Genomic DNA, 21,577 nt, shown 5'->3' on the forward strand with positions numbered 1-21,577 from the left:
GTTCTGTTTTGAACTACATGAAGCAGCTAAAATAGCATAAAGGATGCTAAAAAAATGTGTCCCTAACTTACATTAACACCAGATGGGCAACAGAGATTCCCCAAAGGAAATATTTACATGTTTGTACTGTTGTCATGCAATGGCCATCATGTTGAGGTTCTAGAATGATGATGCCTTATTTGGCAATGAGGTTGCCAACATTGAAAGTGCATCCTGATATAAAGACATTTTAATCTTGCACAAAAAGCCACTTGGTTAATATCTAGGTAAGTAAGTAAGTAATTAAGTAAAGGTTATTTAGTATAGCACCTTTCATAGAGCAAGGTCACAAAGTGCTTCACAAGAGTAAAATTGTTAAATATAATACCATAAAAACAATAAAAAGAAACAAACAATAAAACATTAGCAACAACAGACCGAGCACGAGGTGAGACAAAGGCCAGTTTGAATAAGTAAGTCGTCTTCTCTCTCTCTCGACAGAGACAGGTGATGGTATGTCTATAGGAACAGTGTTCCACAGTGTCGGAGCCACCACTTAAAGGCACGATCACCTTTTGTTTTCAAAAACTACCCCCTAATTGTACTGGAATCTCAGTGAATGTGTACAGTACTTCCTCAGTGTTTTGCCCGACTCTGAAAGGTTACTGTTACTTTGTAGGTTCCAGTTGCAAGATTAGATTGGCATTTGGTTGAACAATGAATGCCCCTTTTCTGCCTTGAAATGGCTCCAATGTGACTTGTGCACTTTAGGTGCATATTTTAATCCATTTATCTTATCGGATCAACCTTCACGTTAATGATGAGTAATTGGTTAATCATGTAAAGCTTATATGATACATAATACCCTCATTCAGGGTCACACACAGATTGCACACCACTCAGTTGACTACTTTCCTCTCTTGTTGTCTTGCTCACGCTCTGTTGCGTGACAGGTTTTTGATCCCTCAGGCTGCTGGCAGTGATACTCATTAATTGCTGCAATCATTTGATAGAATTTTCTCTTTGGGCCATTGGTTTGTGTGGGTTGTCGGTGTTCTGTCTTCTTCCAGAGAAGTTCAAAATGGGCTTTGGATGTTAGATTTAATTTACTACTTATTTTGACTAAGTGAGATGGGTCAAGGTTAAGTGCAATGGAAGGAGGAGATGGTGTGAAGGTGGTGATGAGTAGGATTGGGAAATGATGTGCCACTAGGGAGCCCTGTTTTCATGTGAACTCTGCAAAGCCATTGACAGAGGTCTGCTTTATGCCAAGCCACTACAGATTGGTTTAGAGCCCCTTTCCCAGAGACAAGCCACAGAAATATCCACGATGCAATGTGCTGATGTAAAGTGAAATTACATGAGGTCCCAGTGTTGCCAACTTATCGATTTGTTGCGACTTTTCGGACCCCCTTAGCGACTTTTTTTCACAAAAGCGACTAGCGACAAATCTGTATTCAGTATTCTCCGGCGAGCATGCGAGGTATTTCTCTCTTGTGGCTGCCAAAACAGTCACCTCTCTCTTCTGTTCTGTGACTGAGGAGCAGCCCCTCCCCTCTCTGCTCTCTCCTCATGAACAGCAGCACTGCGCAGACAGGTAGAAGGGGAGGGGGGACAGGATGCGGGGCCCGGTGTAGGTACGAGAGACAGCGGGACGTGACGGGAGAAAGATGTCGCTGAGCTGGCCTGGCCCTGGGCAAGCCAGCCTTCTTTGAGAATTATTTATCGATCTTTCTCCCTTCCTTTGTAGAATTTCTTTTTTTACTTCAAATATAGGCTACCTAAGTAACAATTATAATTTAATATAAATTCCTGTAGTGAGTTTGTGATTATTTGGCCAAAGATTTCTATTTCTTTCTATCTATCTTGCTGACAAAACCACTAAGCTTTATGCAAATTATTGCCTTGATGACATCACAAATATGAAAATGAGCGTATGGCGTCATATAGCTAGCTACTTTCATTGGAAAAGAGTTGGCAACACTTTGAGGTCCTTCCACCCAACCTAGATAATCATATAATTTAAAACCATTGCAGCAGATTCTTCCCTTCTAACTTCTAAATGCTTTAACTTCTCAAGACTATTCTACTTCAAAACATTTAAAGCATTGTTAAGAGAGAGAATGTATTGCTGGAGGCATCTGGTGTGTCTAAAACTGCCAATCTTATGGTCGATGATGTCTTTTGCGGAAATTGTAGGTGTAATTGGCGCCTTTGTATGTTAAGATGACACTTTGCACCCCCAGAGCTAGAGCTCTTTATGACTTGCCATGTTAAGCCTTGCATGGCTTGGTTTGCATCGTCAGAAGATCTTTCCCCTGAAGGCAGAACAGCGAGGCAGGATCTGTTCTTTTCCATCCACCATCATTCATAGTCCTGACAGCTCAGCAAATTCCCTACACCCCTCCCAGCCTGCTGTTCAAAGCCTTACATTTGCCAACGGAGAAGGGGTGTAGTTGTGAACTTGGGGCCCACTGACAGAATATACCCTCAAGATATTTTCAGTTGAATGTCCTCTGAAGTGGGAAGACATTTTCTGCTTCTTTTTGAAGTCCCCTATTGGTACTTTTCTTGTGAGATCATATCAGTGTCATTTTTTAGACACTTGGAGGAAGCATGTACTTGGAAGCATGACCTACAAAACAACCCTCTCTTGCAGCGTGCACTTGCAGCGTGCATCAAAGTCACTGCTTTGGAAATGTAAGTTGCCATAAGGCTTATAGCTGTGATGCCTTTGCTGCCTTTTGATCTGTTCCAACTAATGACTGTCTTGGTTGTTGGATTGGAAAATAGTAGGGCAAATAGTCTGTTTCTCAGCCTCTGAAGTACTTCAGTGACATTCCATAACTTACTTCAACAAGAGCTTGCAGTCAAGTTGTTAAACCATCATGAACTTTATTTACAAAGCACGTTTTACAGTCCATGTTTAAAGATATAAAGATGTGGTGGTGATGTTGGGGCTTAGTCAGATAGGAATCACTCAATCAGTCCCGGTAAGCAAGAGACTCGGCCTTTAAAGAATCTAATCAAAGTCGTCTTTTTTTTCTCTCTGGATAGAGCTATTAGATAATTAGATATTATTGTTTAGAAGCTTCTTTATGGCTTTGTGCCTTTACGTCAAATGACAACTTGAAATGCATTTCGACAGCACCAGATCCACAAAAACTTCCTGCGCCTTTGATAAACCTCTTAGCTGAACTGGATCTCATTGAGTTGTAGTTTGGTATCTACCTTATCTCAAATTGCCGTGCTACCTTTTTTCATTTGGCAGAGTACATTATCTTGCATGTTTTCTTAACTAAACAATGGATCAATATTCCATTATCTATAAACAGCTTCACTGCCTTTTCACTATGGAAATTTTACCTTTTCATTTATTCCCGGAGTTGTCATCTACATTGCAATATTTATCTTGACCCAATTTCTTTGTGCATTAGACTTTGCAACCTCACAACCTTGTACTGTTTACTCGTAGCACATGTGGTCGCTTTCACAGGAAATAGGAAGTTGCTAATCTACGACTTGATCTGCCATGTCTCTGTTGTAGATGCATTAGCAATGCTTTAGATGGCAATATCAACACAACACACCTTTATATGATGGTGTGTTTGTTGCTCTGATATTTTTACAGGTTTGAGTCTAGCTCAGAAAGTCCTGTACAGTGCAAAGAAAAAAGCAAGTCATTTGACACAAGCTATCATGAAAGATGACCCTTGCTACAGTTCAGTAAAGGCCATGCCCAGGGTTTAGAGAAGCCTCATGTACTGTACAATATTGTCTGACTTGGCCTTAAATACAGTATATAAGATAGCTATCCAGTCGGTGCAAATATAGCACAGACATCACATGCCACACCGACGCTACTGAAATCCAACTTGACACAGGACATCCATCAGCATCATGTATTTTATAGGTTTTCATTTTAACTTTTTATTGACCTTGATCTTTTTTTAATTTTAATTATTGAATTAGATTTTTAATTGCATTATGATATGCTCTGTAGCACTTTGAGATTGCTGTAATGTAAAGTGCAATACAAATACAATTTATTATTATTACACAGGGGCAGCAAAGTACAGAAAACACACGAGACGACTGTATATTCACTTATATTCTACAAGGCTAATGCATCATAGATGTAGGATGTACCTCAAGGTGTTTTCTAAAAATAAATATGGGTAGGTTTGTGGCATTAATGACACAAATTGTATAATTTAAAGGGGTACTCCAACAATTTATTATTGGGTATCCAGAAAGTTGGGGGATGCAAGGCAGAGCCAAGAAAAATGAAGCAGCATATCCTGACATTTAGTTCTTAGCATGAGTCAGCTTTAAAAACACTGGATTCTACATTTATCGTAATGCAACTCGGTAGTATCTTTCATAAGACAGCCTCTGCCTGTTAAATGCCTTCGTCTTTCAAACTTCATGCCCCCAGTTTATAACACAAGTCGTCCTTAAAAGGTAATTGTTTTCACAGACTTAATAATACTCTTCATTGTTGGTTGACAGGTTTTTATGTGCCGAATGCCCTATCTCGCAATGTTAATGAAAGTAAAAAAATTTGTCTAGAATTTAGATCCACTCCAACATGTAATGGGTTCTTCCTTGGCCCATGCTACACTCTTCAACCAAGTTTAATAAAAAAATAAGCCAGTAGTGTTTCCGTAATCCTGCTTAGGGATGTCATGAGACCCAGTACTTCAGTACCAAAATTTGGAAAACGTGACAGTACTCGTTTTTCTACAGTACCGTAGGTACCGGGGGATGCAATTCTTCTTGATGGGACATTATGCGCCTACAAGTGTTCTAGTCTACCATTAAATGCTGGAGAAGAAGAAGGTCCACCAGCACAGAAAAACAAAGCGCCTCATCTCCGTTGCCGTACACGAAGGCTTAACCACAGTCAGCCTCTGGCTGATGTTGTCTGTCACAGCCTAACGTTAGCTTCGATAGCTGACATTAGCTAACGTTAGCGCTTGTTTTATCCAGTATATTTTATAACGTCAGTTAAGTTAACCTCAACCAGAATGGTTCTATGTGAAAAAATAACAACGGCAGAGAGAAACAGACCAACTAAACATCCTTGCTGTCTGGGAGTTCCAGGTGAACTCATGGAAGACGTTACCGTACGCTGGCTGTGGTGCCAGGCTTCAGAGAAGCAAGCTGTGAGTCCACAAGACTGACATCCCTAATCCTGCTGCTAAGCAAACAAACACAACCAAAAATATAACCTCCTTGGCTAAAGCAATGAACATTTCTCATATCTTCAGGCATAATAGTTGCAGGTGAGTCACTCCCGAACAATTCTATGTACTTTAAATACCGCCTGGCGTATTCACATGGGTGTTAAAAAACTGATGCTGGTTAACCACCTGTCAGATTGAGAAACATATTCTCACTCACATATTTCTATTTCCTCCCCCTCTTTTTAGATCACTCAAATTGTAATAATAGTTAGTTTTATTTTCAGCCGAAGGACATCATATGACTGCTTCCCCATTGGGGCACTTAAATGTTTGCTCAGTTCCCTCTAACAGTGAGCTACCTCTCTGTTTGTGCCCTGTCTTTTTTATTTGCCCACTCCGGTCTGCAAGAGAATAGCCCTCCAGCTAAATAGAGACTTGCCAGTGGAATTTCACTAACGATAAAGGGAGCTATTCATTTTGGCAGGATTGTGAAAAGGCTGCACTGGCAGCAGCGATACAGTAGCATTGCTCAGAGGAGTTAGCAAAATGAAGAGACTTCACTTTGAAGCGGATCTTTTTCCAAAGACCGCCCCTCTTCTCTTCGCTTCCGTTTTGCCATCTATCATCTTGTGTTGCTCTGCTGTGTGGAAGACTGTCCGCACAGGGGCTAAATAGTTGGCCTCCCGTCTTAATATGTTGTGAGTTGATCTGGTGTCTCTGTGGCATATCTGACCCATATTTCTTCAGTGCACATTTTCATTTCAAAACAGACATATGCTGCACGGACACAATCCATTCACTGCCTCTCTGTTAATCCACTGTCTGACAAGCCCAGAGATCCCCATGTGTAAACTCAGCGTGTGACTTGGTCTCATCTATTAGCAAAGTTAGTCAGAAGCTCCATCCATAACGCTATTCAGCCATCTCCCCACCCTCTCCTCTCCACAGAGGAGCAGCTCTATAGAAAAAACATCTCTATGTTCAGACGGAGGGGAATTCCCCTCATGTGGAATGTGAAGTGAAACCCAGCCCTCACAATTTCCACACATACCATCAAGTGTACACTAGGGCATTGTCCAACTCCACTGTCCACAAATGTGATATACAAATGATTACAACACCCTAATTTCACAACACACTCACATCCACATATATAAAGTCGGATGCGGATGCATTCCCTCCCCCTCTGATGGGACCGTGACTACATTAACAGCTTCCTCTTTTCATTCCTGTCTCAAAACACTTTGCAGTGGATTTCTTTCCTACGTCTTTCTCACTTTCACAGATTTTCTGGATATTTTCTCTCATTCAGTCTCTCTTTTCCTCCTGTTTCTTTTTGTGTCTCTCTCTCTTCCCCCCTCTTTGTTGTGGTGTGGCAAGTAGCTGTCTTTTGTGGCCAGCCTACTGACATTTGTGGGCATTACCGTTTTTGTGGGATTTTTATTAAGTTACAAACCATAATGAATTGTAGCATTGATACATACCCTGTAAACGCTTTGATACATTTTGTGACTGTGTGGTTTTCTAATATGAAGTTGTCATCTTTGTAATAAACCTCACAAGGTATAAGACATGTTGTGACTTATAGCAAATGTAGTTGTTGTGTTGCTGTGTTGTGTTTTTTTTTGTTTTTTTAACAAAGGTAAAATCTGCTGTCTTGTTGTGAATGATTCAAGTAAAAAGACAGCATTGATGTTTAAAGGGTTGTTTGCGTTTTGGGTAAAAACACTATTTGCTTTCCGGCCGAGACTTAGATGAGAAGATGGATACCACTCATATCTGTCCATTGAATATGAAGCATACCAATTAACACGTTATACACACAGTTCCTTTGATATTCCTGTCATCCATTTGTGTGAAAAATGAAGGAAAAAAAAGTGAGTGATTGTATATGGAAAAAGCATGAATTTACAGTATGTGTATATGAAAACATGGAAAACAACAAAAATAGACTTGCAGATGAAGGGAGAGAAGTCGACAGAGGAAAGACACTCAAACAGAACAGGAAAAGAAGTAGAGGACAGGGGGAAAAGTGGGCTTGCAGGGGTAGGAGGAAGGGTGTCCTTGCTGGCCTTTGTACTGTACGGGCTTGTTTGTTTTCTATATGCTACATCCCTCCCTTCCTCCGCCCTCTTTCTCAGCTGCTCACCCACCCTAACAATCCTCTTTTTATTATTTCTTCCAGGGCGGAGACGAGGCAGACCATACAACGCAGGAGGCCTGGGGAAATCATTAACCGCACACAAACACATGCAATATGACTGGTAGGTTGTGTTCTGCCCACGTGTTTAGTATGTTTGTGGCATGTGTGTGTGTGTGTACACATCACAGACTCTGGCTGGTTTGAATAGTGATTCATTATCTTCATCCCTTATACTGTCATCATCCAATTATGCATGTGATTTGTCACAATATGCAGTATGTGCAGCTCAAATGCTCGATCGCTCTGTAGGTGTCATTTCCCACTGAGTATGGATGTGAAATGTTCGCCTGATTACAATTCTAATTTAAACTAACAGTAAGCCACAAAAGTATAACTAGAATTAGTAGTTCCTTATTCATCTAGTTCTAGGGTTGTACAGAACATTGTGGAGCTTTATTTATGACGTTGGCATGAAAATTCTAAAAGTCAACATTTGAATGCTGCGCAGCTATATATATATATATATATTTTTTTTTTTTTTTAATCATTTTTTTAGAATTGTTTCCGACTTCAAACATTTCCAAAACTCTAAAGCGTTGTTTCTGTCGTAGCATAATGTTGCCATCAGCCTAAAGGCTCAATTATTTTAGCAAACTTATTAGATCAGCCTGCTATACATTACGACTTATATTTACTGAAGAAAGTTAATTTAATAAAAAGAATAACTCATTTAATCAAATGAATCATTTTATTCACATTAAGGATTTTGTTCGAAGATTTTTTTTAGGGTGGTGACCTTATAAAATATGCAGACAGACATTTGATTCAGCCTTATTTGATTTACATTTGACAGTGTTGCGTCACAACTTTATTCATTCGTTTCAGGATTTAATGGTTATTAATAACAAAACTGGTTCTAAGTAAGAGATTTTTTTCTCAGTGGAAATCTGCAAGATAGGAAATTGGGCAATGGAGCACCATATGCCAAAAGAATAAGACTTTTATGTAAATTCAGTTTTTGTATGACTGCACAAAGCATCTTCAGCAATCGCCTTATTTTGAATGGTGCCTCCCATAGTCCTCTCCTCTCTCTGCACAGCTGGAGCGAATAGGGAAGTGCATAATTGTGGTTTAATCCCGCTCTAAATCCCTGCAGCATTAGGGAAGCAGCAGAGGCAGATAATGTATAGCAGCTCGGGCAGAGTGAGATGGAATAACCCCCAGAGTTGTTTGGACAGATGTTTGGTGAGAAAGGCTTTAATGGTAGAAAGCTACCATTAAAGCCTTTCTCTTCAACCTCGTCAGCCACAGGTTGAAGAGGGGAACTGGACACAGGTGACGCTAAAGTGTAGAGAGCTGTCATTTTTGTTGCAACCCCGTCTTTGTGTGTTGCTGTGGCGATCAAGGCAACATTTGCACATCAGGTTTGGTTGTGTACCTGTCTCTTGCAGCAGGGAAAGAGACAATAAAGAAGTCACTATAACTAGTAGTAAATATTTGCCTGTGTTATACTTTGTCATAATGCTGTTGACATCCAGGTTGTTGACCCCAGACCCCTTTGCAAAAAGGTTGGTGACCTAGTTTGACCGAAGTAAAAGTTGCTTTTAAGTGAATGCTTGTTACACAATCAATTTTCGCCTGTCACTTATGATGTTGTTGTCACAGAGATAAGTAGCGAGGCTTGGACCCAAATGCAGTTTAGTTCAGAAAATAGTTTATTAGCAAAAACTTACAACAAGTTGTTCCAAAAGCATGCAGGCCAGGAAGCAAGGAAGCCAGGAATGAGCAGGCACAAACAGTACCCCACTCGAAAAACACAGCCAACACACAGACAGAACATAATAATCCCACAAGACACAAAGGAAACACAGAGACTAAATACACAGGTTAATGAAGAAACAAGGGACAGGTGACACTAGGGCTGGGAAACAGGTGAAACACATCAGACAATCACAAGGGTGGGAAAACCAAAAGACAGGAAGTAAAACCAGACAAGACTAGGGAGAAAAGACAGACTTCAAAATAAAACAGGAAATGGGAAAACCAACAGAAAACATAAAGCCAACTAAACAAAGAAACTTGACACAGGGACTAGACGTGACAGTTGTTGTTTGCTACATGAATGTCAGATTTCATTAATTTGTTGGATTATTGATTTGACGCCTTGTTTTAGGCAAACCTACATTTATACACATGTATATAGATAGTATATAGATGTAATTAGGAATTAAGTTTTATTAAGGGACACATTACATACTAAAACTTAGTTTTAAGCCTGGCACTAGGTACTTGACCAGTTGTGCTCAAATAGCTGAGATGAATTGGTAGAAGTGCATATTTTAATGGATCGTATTGACTAAAATGAAGCCGATCAAAATCCAGTTCTTTCTTTACTGTACTTGTCGTTTTCAGCACTCACGTCAATTTCAACAGCCACATCCTCCCAGTTAAACTTTCATTAATAATTTACTCCAGCTTTTATATTAAAGAGCCCCTATTATACTTTTTTGGATTTCCCCCGTCTTTTAGTGTTACATAATTTTTTTGTGTATGTAATAAATGTATAAAGTACAAAAAAACTTATTTCACTCCAAATGGAGCTTTATCTCCCACAGACAGCACTTTTTCTCAACTGTCTAAAAGCGGCTCGTCCACATTCCTGCTTTGGCATTCCTCAGTTAATGATGTCATTGATTGAGAAAGCCAGCCCAGCTCATATGTGCTGCCCATTGGTGCTGCCTGAGCAAGCACAGCCCGCCCAGTGGCTTATTTGAATTTGGTTGGCCAATCACAACAGAGTGGGCCAGCTGACCAATCAGAGCAGACTGGGCTTTTCAGGAAGGCGGGCCAAGAGCTCAGACACTGTTTCAGGTGGAGGCACTGCAGCAATGGGCAGTATGAGAAACATGTGTTTTTTGAACATCAAAGCATGTAAACTTATCTAGTAGACTGCAAGACTACAGTCATGATGCTGAAAAGGAGTATAATAGGGGCTCTTTAATATGTCAAATATATATATATTTATTCAACATTTAGGTAATATAAGCACTGGATCAGGCTCGGTATCAGCTGAGACCCATTATAAAAACTCGATCCCTACATCCCTGGTTACAAATACTCTGTCCAAAATATATAAGTATGTGTCTACTTGCTCACTTGGGCTATAGAATATTTAGCAACTGCAAGAGAGAATGCAAGTCTGTACTTTCTGTCGGGGACGGGAGCATCTTCAAGGTCACCCAGTAAAGTGAGATGCTGTTGTGATTCATGGTGCTTGTCAAAGCTGTGAAACATGCTCCCTTCTCACTAGCTCCTGCAGTGACCTTTTCGAACCGCCTTAAAGTAAAGCTTTTCTCTCCGAGTGGCCCCCACTGGACGCCAAGCTCTTTGGTTAAACGAAGGCCAGAATATGTGTGGTTTTCCCACAGAAGGAGTGATTTTGTAAGTGGGGAAAGAACATCATTTGGAGGCTGTGGAACAGGGTAAGGGAGACATTTTAAAAGGTGTGCTTAGCCTCAGGAAGTGAGTCTTTCAGAGCGGGGATGGGGGTGGTGCAGACATTAGACTCACACTTTGGGGTTCAGGGGTTGATGTGCACGTGTGTGTGTGTGTGTGTGTGTGTGTGTGTGTGTGTGTACAGGGGGCGTACTGTGCAGTGTGTATATATATATATATATATATATATATATATATATATATATACATATATATATATGCAGCTGTGTGTCTGTGCTTGTGTGGGAAGGAGCCAGGCGGGGTGTTAGGCGGGATCAGACTCCCATCGTTGGGCTAGAGGCAAACATTCTTAACACCTCATAAATCTCACCTGGTGCTACAGGACCACTGCTGACATAGCTGCTGCAGTGCACACTCACACACATGCATTGCACATACCTCATACACATGTGTAAAAACTGTGTAGCATGCACATTTTTAGTGGGTGCATGCTGTACAGTATGCAGCCATGTGTGTGTGTGTGTATATATATATATATATATATATATATAGTATGTTTAATTGCACACTGGCAGTAAAGTAAGAGCCTGAGAGTCAGTCATGTCAACAGCAGCAGTGAAATTGGAAAAAGACAGTGATTTATAATAATCACATTTTATCCATTTACCCTTCTGACATAAGAACAAAGGAAAGTTAATCTTGGCATCATTGTAGATTTCAATCCTACCCGCTGAATAAATCTGCAGCACTGTAGTCAAGGTAAAAGTAATCCCTCTTGTGATTTGTCCTGTTTCACATCACAATCCACTATTATGTTCACTTCAATTGTTTTGTACATTAGGTGTCAATCATGGTCATAACTCAGTCTTTACTGTTAACCTGTTTTTGTTTTGCAACCTTCTGTTAACAAAACAACATATTTTCTGCTTGAGTAAAAAAAACAATCTGCCTCTTTGCCAGTGGAAAATTACACTTAATACTCTCTTGTGTGCTCTCGCTGGCAGTGAAGCAAATTACCCAAATAACCCCTACAAATGTATAGCGAATCACTGGTATAACCTCAGTCAGAAGACAGCAATTACTGGTGTGTGACATTAGTGCACTTGGTGAACTGCTGTATGGTAAGGAATGCGGTAACGTGTACACAAACACACTGTAGACTCCCCAGACCTTGTGTTTCTTCAGTGTGTGATGATTACAGTGCAGGAAGTCCCAGTGTCCTTTAAAAGGATAGTGGGGAATTAGAAGGTCTCCAAGGGACTTGATCCCCTACTTCGAAGCAGAAGCAGTGGCTGTTTCCGTCAAGAGTGAACACTTGTTTGAACACAAAGCATATTCAGAAAAGAAAGAAAACTTGAACGTTCCCTCTAAAAAGGGTCACACTGTTTGCACCCGTTCTGTATTTTGAATGCAAGAAAATAAGTGATGAATAATGCTCACACACTCTTTTTTTTTTTAAGATTATTTTTTTGGGGCATTTTAGGCCTTTAATTTCACAGGACAGACGAAGTCATGAAAGGGGAGAGAGAGGGGGGGGAATGACATGCAGCAAAGGGCCGCTAAACCTCTATATATGTGCGCCTGCTCTACCAACTGAGCTAACCTGGCCACGTAACACACAGACTTGACTTTAATGACTACAGGGCCAGGTTCGTTGAAAAAGAATGACAGGTAAGCTCTTATCAAGGTAAAAATCTGTCTACCTGAAGCAACAATCTAGCATTCTTACAATTTAGCTCGTCCAGCTCACCTCTGACAGAGAAGCTGTTTATTCAGTAGAAGACTTTCTCACTACAGTGTATGGTGACTAGATAGCTAGCAGGTGAGGTGTTAAAGAGGTGACCATTTTCTTTAATGCAAGCTAACGTTACAGCAGGGTAATGCATCGGCGCTCACGCTTTCCTCGTCACACTGACTCACCACAGAAGTTACTGCCACTCTCTCCTCTTAATTGACTAATTGAATAACTCCCAGCCTGGATAGGACTTATGATGAGTAATGTGATGAATAAGTAAAAAAACAACAGCATATTTTTTCGACTTAATGGCGCCTTTAAAAAAAATCCCTAAAATGAAACAATCTGAGAACAAAACATCCCGATTTGTTAAACTGCTTAAAATGTACATTATGTCCATATTAAGGCCATAACCTGCTGTGAGATATCAAAAAGTTTGGGAACTACTGTAATAATTGTTAAAAAAATCACTAAAAAAATGTTTCACTGAAATTAACAAAAATGAAGATACAGTAACACATTTGTGTTTATACGATTTGAAGCGTGACTTAAAATAAAAAAACAAAAACACGTATTAATGGCTAAAAATAAAATGTTGAGCCAAAATTAACAATGAATCACAGAAAGAGTCACAGAGGTTTGTGGGCGCACAGCCCTGAGAAACCCCACGTAAACACAGGCAGCCAGGGGGGCTTGTCACTCCTCCAGCCTGTAATAACCACAGAGGGAGATACAGGCATACACAGTAGATGTTGGCTTCATCAGCCTGAAAGAGTATTTGCTGGTCTCTGTCAGAGCATTATGAGCTGAACTTAAAATGCTCTCCTCTCCACAGCTCATTGATCACCTGCTCCCCCACCGCTCAGGGGCTATTTGCTTGCAGCTCAGAGGGAATGGTTTCCTGGCAAACAGAGTGGGTCCGGGCAGGGAAAGAGTGTTTTCTGTGTGGCCGGCCCGCATGCTTACAGTGACTGACCGAACTGAGCAATATTTTTTTCTTGCTGTGACAGGCGTTAGTTTAACGAGAGATCGAATGCATTAGCACAGAAAGTACACAGTTCTGACCCCGCAGCTGACCACCGCACTTCACTGCTGCTGCTGATGTTTTTGAGAGAGTGTGGTTAGTCGCAGCGGTCATACACAAGTGAGGCCCTATTTTTTGGTGTTTAAAGACCAGACTCCTGTGGCATTTTGATTTGTATTTGTGGATGTCAGCTCCCCCGCAATGCCTCTACTTTTACTGTAGATGCATTTTTGGGGTATTTTCGCCTTCTATTCCCAGACCCAGTTGGCATTAATGAGCTGTTATGCCTTAGCCACATCGCTCTTCTCTCTCATGTCAACATATATAAATGTTGCCAGGCTCAAGGTACCACACTTTATGTGCTTGCTAGGTGCTTGCTGCACTGCTGCAATGCACGTGGTCCCTGACAAATAATGCAAAAGTAAATCTGGACATAAGGCGTAAACAGTGCTTTTCTTCCGGACTATTTTCAGCTGCAAATTAATCCACATTTGGTTTTCTAGTAAGTATTTGTGGCAGCAGGATGGTGTGTGTGGGATTGAGTCAAAATAAACTACACTGTGTGTGTTCATGGTGATGAAGGAACATGTCACCCAGTGCAACAGTGTGGCTCATTGATGTGTTTTTAATGTTTTTTGGACAACAATGGAGCTCTGTGGCACCGAGGAAAAGCTATATCAGGCTTTGGATACACGCATGATTGGGGATTTGTTGACAGTCAGAAAATATGCGCATGCATACCAATCTCTGCCACTAATTGAACAACAATTTGTATGCAGTAATTGCAGACAGGTTGCAGTGCGTCTGGCAGTTTTCAGCAACAATGTGTCAGTGAAACAGAGGAGGCATGGGGTTGTTTTGCATCACAGTATGTGCTCCGCTGTGTGAGGCTTTACTGTGTACCAGAATCCACACTGATAATTTATGTTAGTTAGTTTTGTTTTTGATTATCCCTCCGAGCTCAGGCTGTCATCAGAAATTTCTCTCTTTTGAACGCAATCACATCAGACAATGAACTGGAACAAATAGGTCTCTCTCTCTCTCTCTCTCTCTCTCTCTCTCTCTCTCTCTCTCTCTGTAAGGCTGTTAAGTGTAATGGTATATACACATCCTTTCTCTGCTTATCTTTTGGTTGGTGTTGTTCCTCCTAACATGCCCTCCATTGGAGCACCAGACTTGGAGAGGACCCAAAAGTGACTGTGTGTGTGTGTGTGTGTGTGTGTGTGTGTGTGTGTGTGTGTGTGTGTGCCGCGTCTATTTTTGCAGCATGTGCAAATGTTTTAGCATGTGCTTGTGTGCGTGTTTCATCTACAATTTACAATCCCCTAGGACTTCAAGTATGACAGAATGTAAATATTCACACACTGTATTTTCTCCCAAAATGGCATCTGCATCGTCAGGAACAAATATTATGTGTTTAAAAACATACATTTTGGGTTAACGGCATAAAGAAATCCTTGTTATGCTGCCAAATCATGTCACAGTTCTTTCTCCTTCTATTGGACCAGGGAGCAAAGGTTTTTTTCAGACGTGTCAGCGTGTATTTTTGCTCTGCATATACAGTATTTCATTTGGCCTTGGCTACCACTGATGAGATCAGAGCACCTACAGTGCAGAGTGTGTCTTTGCGGATCAGATGGCCATGCATGAGCATGGCAGCCTGGCCATTGTCCCATCAATCAGCTTGTAAATGTTATTAGGAGGACCTGGCAGCTATGGGACTGATGACACATGTTGAGAGGACTTTTATCCCGCACAGTGGGATTTAGAACTTTACTCCTGGTCTGGGCCAGTTATACAAGTTAGAGTCTGGTTTCTTTAACTAGCAGTTGGAGCCTAATTGGGTTTGCAGGCCTGCGTCTGGTCCACATGATGAATATATTTAAGTGTGAACTCTGATTCCACGCTTACTAATTTGACTCACTTTCTGCAGCAAGAGTTGGAGACTAACTGGATTTTGATTTAGAACTTTAGTAGGTAACATTTATTAAAACAAATAACCTATGCCATTAGTTCTGTTTTCATTACAGGGTTGTGGAAGTATTTATTATAAGCATTTCAAAAGGATATAACATAGATATGGAATAGAGAAGAATGAACCGAGCACCAAGAACTTGGAAACATCGTGGCATTTCATTGTTGTTTCCCTGCTGCATTTGCGTTATATTTAAAGGGGGCCAACATTACAAACATTGTTTAAACCTGCAGAACTTGGGGGTGGGGGGGGGGTGGGCAATATTTGTTAAAGGCAAAATATATGTCAAACCATTCTGAATTAAGTAGTATAGTGCTGCAGAGACGTCCCAGCCTTCAAATCAAAAGAAAAAATCTTTGTTTGGTACAGATCCTCTCAAATATCACACTATAATCATTTTAATTTTAAATATTATTTATGATACAAAAATGATCATTCACTCCAATACCGTGAATCATAACGCAAGCGCAGTGTCAGTCAAATATAATCGCAATTAGGTATTTTCCTCATATCGCGCAGCCCTAATTGTCCTGACATTTTGTACAGACATTCATGTTCCTCAGAGGATTTATAACTTTTACTGTAGCTATTTTGCAAATATTTGCATGCTCACATGCAATCTCTTTTTTTTGTGAACAACTCAGTAGTTCATGTTGACAGATAAGAACATGTATACATATGCAGATATAGTTCTACAGTAATTTGACTAATTCAAATAATGTACAAATGCCTTCACATAAATTGTCATGTATGCACAAGCAACTTAAGACATACACCTGCACCTACTGTATGTGCACAAGACCTAATCCATATATTTAGGCACATTGCACACACACATACATACAAATAAACATACATCTACATATTCAACAATGAGTAGTCTTCTAACTATATTCAAAATGCTTCTTTGACCTCCCTGGTGAGTGATCCACACACCCTCACTCCCCCCACCCTCAAGAGCTTCTGACCAAGACGCTCTTCCATCTACTTTAACAACCATCTCTCTTCCTCACCTTCTTCTATCCTCTCTTTTTATGTTTTCCCGTCACATCTCCTCTCTCCTTCATTTCTCCTCTGCGCCGCTGCAGAAAGAACAAGGCCTCTTTCCTCTGTGTTAATTACCATAATCGATGATGGCCCTGGCACTGTATTACCCACACTGCTGCTCTCTGCTGCACTACCACCTATATAATCTGCCTGACTCAGGGGAAACACATTACCACCTCAGGAGCTGTTCCTGCTCGGAAAGATTAGGGTCATTTCCTGGCAGCGGGGCCCGGAGTTCCGCTCTGTGCATTATAGCCTTAAACTTTAACCTGTATCAAGTGACTCTAAAACGCAAAGAAAACAAACAAGCTGAGCCATTAGCAGCCTTTCTCGCTATTGTATTCCTTAGCATAGGGAGTCAGAATACTGCAGCAAAGGCTCTCAGTGCCAAGACATACTTTATATTCCTTTTTACAATCTATTATAACAGATTTTCTAAAGGGTTATTTTATATGCATTTTTCTTGGATGTACCTCAAAGGTTTACGTTGTCTGGTGCTTTAGGGTGGACGACCAGAAAGGCAGAGCTGGAATTCCCCCTATGTGAGCCAACTGCTGCTGCAGCCTTATTTACTCACCATATAAAACTGCAGTTTTACATTTCCTTCATTACATTTCAGCCCGTGTAAAAGACAGCTAAGCAGAACGAGCTAGATCGCGTTGTCCCAAAACCTCACTGTTCCTAATTGTAGCAGGTCATTTTTTTACTATCTCTCCCTCTTTATACTGTCATCCTTCAGTGGCTAAGCGGTGTGTAGCTGGACAGCTCTTATAGGTGGTCTGCAATGTAGTTCCCACTATGGGCTAAGTGTGTGGTTTAAAGGGCGGGCTCTTGGAAAAACCACATAAAGTATGAAAATACTGCAAGTTCAGGATAAGAAAAATGTCTTTGACCCACAGGAGATAACTCTGAATTTTAATTTCCTGTACTGTACACCCTTTTCCACTCAGTTCCATCCCTGATGCTTTTCTGCATTTAGCACCTCATCCCATCCAGTATACAGTATTACTGAGAGCCTATCAATAAAATAGCAGTGTAATAAAAACCCACAGTGTGTAGGTGTGAGCGATGTATTTTGACACAGCCAGTCACTCTTGACAGCTGTCCTCTGCAGCACAGCCCAAGTATTTTGCGCTGACTGTGTGTGTGTGTCCGTATCTGTGTATTGTTCTTAATGACAATCGGGGGAGGGATATTTGTATGTGTGCGTGGGCGCACAGTCACATAGAGAGGCAAACCTCTAATTTCCCAGGCAGAAAGGACAGGAGTAGTGCCAGGAACCTCAGTAAGCATGACAGAGTGGGTGTGTCTGGGGTATGTGCCGCTTTTAGCCAATTGTCTCGCAGCATCACAAGGAAGTTGTGGTTTGGAACACGTGTTGTTGCTGCAACAAGAGAACTGGAAGATTTACGGGTTATGAGAAGAGTTGAAAATAGGTCGGACGGATGTCATGTGCTCTTCCTATATAATGTAGCTTATAATCTAGTTTGAGTTGTCAGATGACACATGACCACATTATATTCTATCCTACCTTCCTAAGATAATCATGGTTTTGTTCTGAGGAAACGTTGGATTCCGTTTCTGTCTCCCTGATCAGAAAGACATTCTCTTCCTTCCTTTCTGCCTTCTGGGTTTTATGACGAGGTTTGTCTTCCTCTTATTATTGTAAGATAATATTAACTTTAAGTAACCATCAATCCAGCAGTGTTGTTGCATGCATTCTTTTTTGCTTGTTTGGGTGCTTTCAGATGAATGCCACTCAAATAAGTTCCAAACAATGGCTCAGCTCTGTTTCGCTGTCAGTTTCCCTGACTCTGAACAAAGCGGTGGTGGACTTTAACCTGTTGTGTCCTGTTGTTTCTTCACCCCCGAGCGTCTTTGACTAGTGTTTCATTAAACATTACATTGCTCCCATTAGCCAATTGAGAACATTTTAATTTGAAGCTCTTTTGTTGAATATTAAATAGCGGCGTAGCATTTCTTAGGTTGTGTATTATGTGCTTTTGAAGCTAGTATGAAAACCTGCACAAACCTTTCGTTTGAAGAACTGGACAAAGTTGCCAGGTTAATATCAGAACATTTTTCTTACCATTAAGAAACTAACATTACATACATTAGCATCATTTGTCAAGTCAAGTCAACTTTATAGTCAATTCTGCAATACGTGCCAGACATTCAGAGCAACTGAAAATATGTTTCTCTCCGACCCACGCTGCAATAAGGACACGTACAACAAGTATAATGTAAAACATAAGAAATAGATACAAATGAAGATAAAAAAGATAAGTAATAAGATAAAGAAAGATAAGTTATATATACAACACAGTAATACAAATACTAAATAGTGCAAATGTAAGTCAAAATCAAACATTACAGAAAACTAAAGATGAAGATATTTGAAATGTGCAATATATAGGAAGAGTTTATTTATGTTGCAAAAAATCATACTGTCAATTCCTTAACCTGCCAGGCGTGTCAATATTGTATTAATTTGGTTACTGTGTTAGTCAGGTACACCTTGTTCCAAGTAATGAGGGGATTTGCTGCAGGGTCATGTACTGAGAAGTGTGGGTAAAGAGCGATAGAATTGGTGGATGAAAGAGGAGATCAGGCACCTTCCCCAGCAGAGAAAAAAATGCATTTTATTAAATCAGATCTTCGGTTAATGCTCTGTGTGCAGGCACAATAGCTGCTTCTCCCTCAAGGAGCTTACTGGCTGGCATTTCCTGCTCTGGGATGGCCCTGTCCAGATTAGAGGAAATTGATTTAATGGCTTTGGTTTAGTGGCTCAAAAGGCTACATCCAGTGTGGATACTTACTTGTTCTCTCTGTTTCTTTTGTTCAATCCATTTTTCTTTCTTTCGTTCTTTCTTATCCTGTTAGTGTTTGCACCTACTTTCCTTTATTTTCTTTGCAGCACACGTTGTCCAGGAATTGTGCTTGTGTAGGTATGTGTGGATGCTTCAGTATGCTGCTGCTGTAGGAGACAGTATAGCAGGTAGGTTTAATAGAGATAAAGATCTGGGATCAATAGCAGCGGTAAACCCACACACACACACACAGCCTCAGGCCCAGCAGGGCATTCAAATAGGAGCTGGTACACACAAACAGGACCGAGGTGTCTCTGTTCACCAGCAGTGCTTAAAGGAATAGTTCAGATTTTCGAAGTAGGGATGTGTGAGGTACCTATCCATAGTCAGTGTATTAGCTACAGTAGATGGCAGTCGGCACGCCCCCAGGGAAGCAAAGCAATGTACGGCTGGAGATGGGGGGGGGGCAGCAGCTAAACGTATTTAAGACTCAATCAATATCAGCTATAATTAGAATACTTTCACTGCTTTACCTCGCCGTCAGACAGCCCTTTATGACGGGGAACTGAAGCCGTTATCTCTGCTCTCATTAAAGCCACCAGACTCCTTTTAAACAAAACAGTAATTTTACCTCGGAGAACACAAGAGTTGCTGTTCTACCGCCGCCTCGATCGGTTGGTTAGTTAGTGTTATTGGGTTTTGAAGGTTAGTTTAAATTCACCAAAGTCACACAATGAGAAACGTACACAGGTTTCTGATAAGTGAGATAAACAATGATGTGAAGGAGACAAAAGAGTACAGTTTTTTTTGTGGTTTCCAGTTTTCTTTATCTGGACACACCCAAAATGTGTTTAAGTTGTGGCATTAGTGCAGTATATATGGAGCTAGAGAGAGGGTGTGTATTTACAGCATGTGAGGAATGTATGTGTGAGCGCTGAGTTTTATGGGATCCTCCTTCAGCATTGTTACAGCTTTACATAGATGCATGACAGGTGGGAGTCAAATTGTCACCCGCAGCAAGGTCACAGTCCTTGTGAGGACAAACGCACCTCAGAATATAAAACCCAGAGTGGCCATAAGACAGAAACCCCTGTGCGTTGATAACAACAATTGAAATGTTGGATGAGGTTTAGCTCGCTGCAGGAGAGACTTCAGAGATTTGGTCCAAAGTATACTGGAGCATACAAACGTGAGGCCACAAACTCTAAAGGACTAACGAAATAACCTCCCCTAATTAGGAACTACTTCAGCACAGGCTGGAGAAATTGGGGAGAAAACAGAAAACAAATGCAACAAAAAAACGCAGCATCCAGATTACACAACAGAAGTTCTCCAGACCTCTAGAGGGAGCAGCTAGTGGAACAGCTGGATTTGACCCCACGGGGAGAGAGTGCTCTGCCTTTTTATTAGAGTCGGGTATGGCTGCAGCCTGGAGAACTCCATAGACTGTATATTAAATTCATATTATTATTATTATTATTAATAACATAATATATTAGTAATATACAGTCTATGCTCCCGGCTTTGGCTTTTCAAAATAAAAGCTTGTGTCTGGTCCCTATGTCTTCGTACTTTGGTGTTTTGGATGTTTTTGAACTAAACAGTACGGCAATCATGCTAATGAATACACTAACTTTTTCAGCAGATGATTACTTACAACACGTTGGAGTTAGCAAAGCAGTTTTGTGTTTATATGTGCGAGCGGGATTTATTCAGTTTGATAAATCCCACGGTAATTCGGCTGGTTTACTAAACAGGGAGGGACTACAAATCCTGTCTGTTTTTTGTTTTTTTGTATTTCAAGAGCGAATTGCTCCACAATATGAATACAGATTGATCACCTATTTTGTTGGTAACCGTTGTTGTATAATGACAATATTAGGCTACACTTGAGGAGGCCTACACTTCAGTGATGCGCCTTTCGGACCTCGAAATTAAACCCTCTCATGTAATATGGCTTAAACAAACGTCAACATTAAACGCTGATGCAGTTTTAAATGTTTTATTACCACGAGTTTACAGACGTCTCTGCTGATTGAGTATCACCTGTGACCTGAGCCGAGACACACTCACCAAACGAGAGAAAACATATCTCAAACATAGACTTAATATTTACAGTCTATGCAGTTGCTCTCTCTCTCTCTCTCTCTCTCTCTCTCTCTCTCTCCCTCTCCCTCTCTCTCCGTGGGGTCGAAAATCAAGCTGTTCCACTAGCTGCT

General features: G+C 40.7%; 1 long non-coding RNA gene across 1 annotated transcript in view; it reads left to right on the forward strand.

Moving 5' to 3' along the window:
• LOC144535856 (uncharacterized) overlaps nt 1-21,577 on the forward strand; it is a 104,907-nt gene that overhangs the window by 51,785 nt on the left and 31,545 nt on the right. Inside the window, exon 3 of the long non-coding RNA XR_013503702.1 lies at nt 7,354-7,432. This is a non-coding gene — a long non-coding RNA (uncharacterized LOC144535856). The remainder of the gene's footprint in view (nt 1-7,353; nt 7,433-21,577) is intronic.

This window comes from Sander vitreus, chromosome 21, assembly GCF_031162955.1.
Source record: "Sander vitreus isolate 19-12246 chromosome 21, sanVit1, whole genome shotgun sequence".
Taxonomy (NCBI): Eukaryota; Metazoa; Chordata; class Actinopteri; order Perciformes; family Percidae; genus Sander; species Sander vitreus.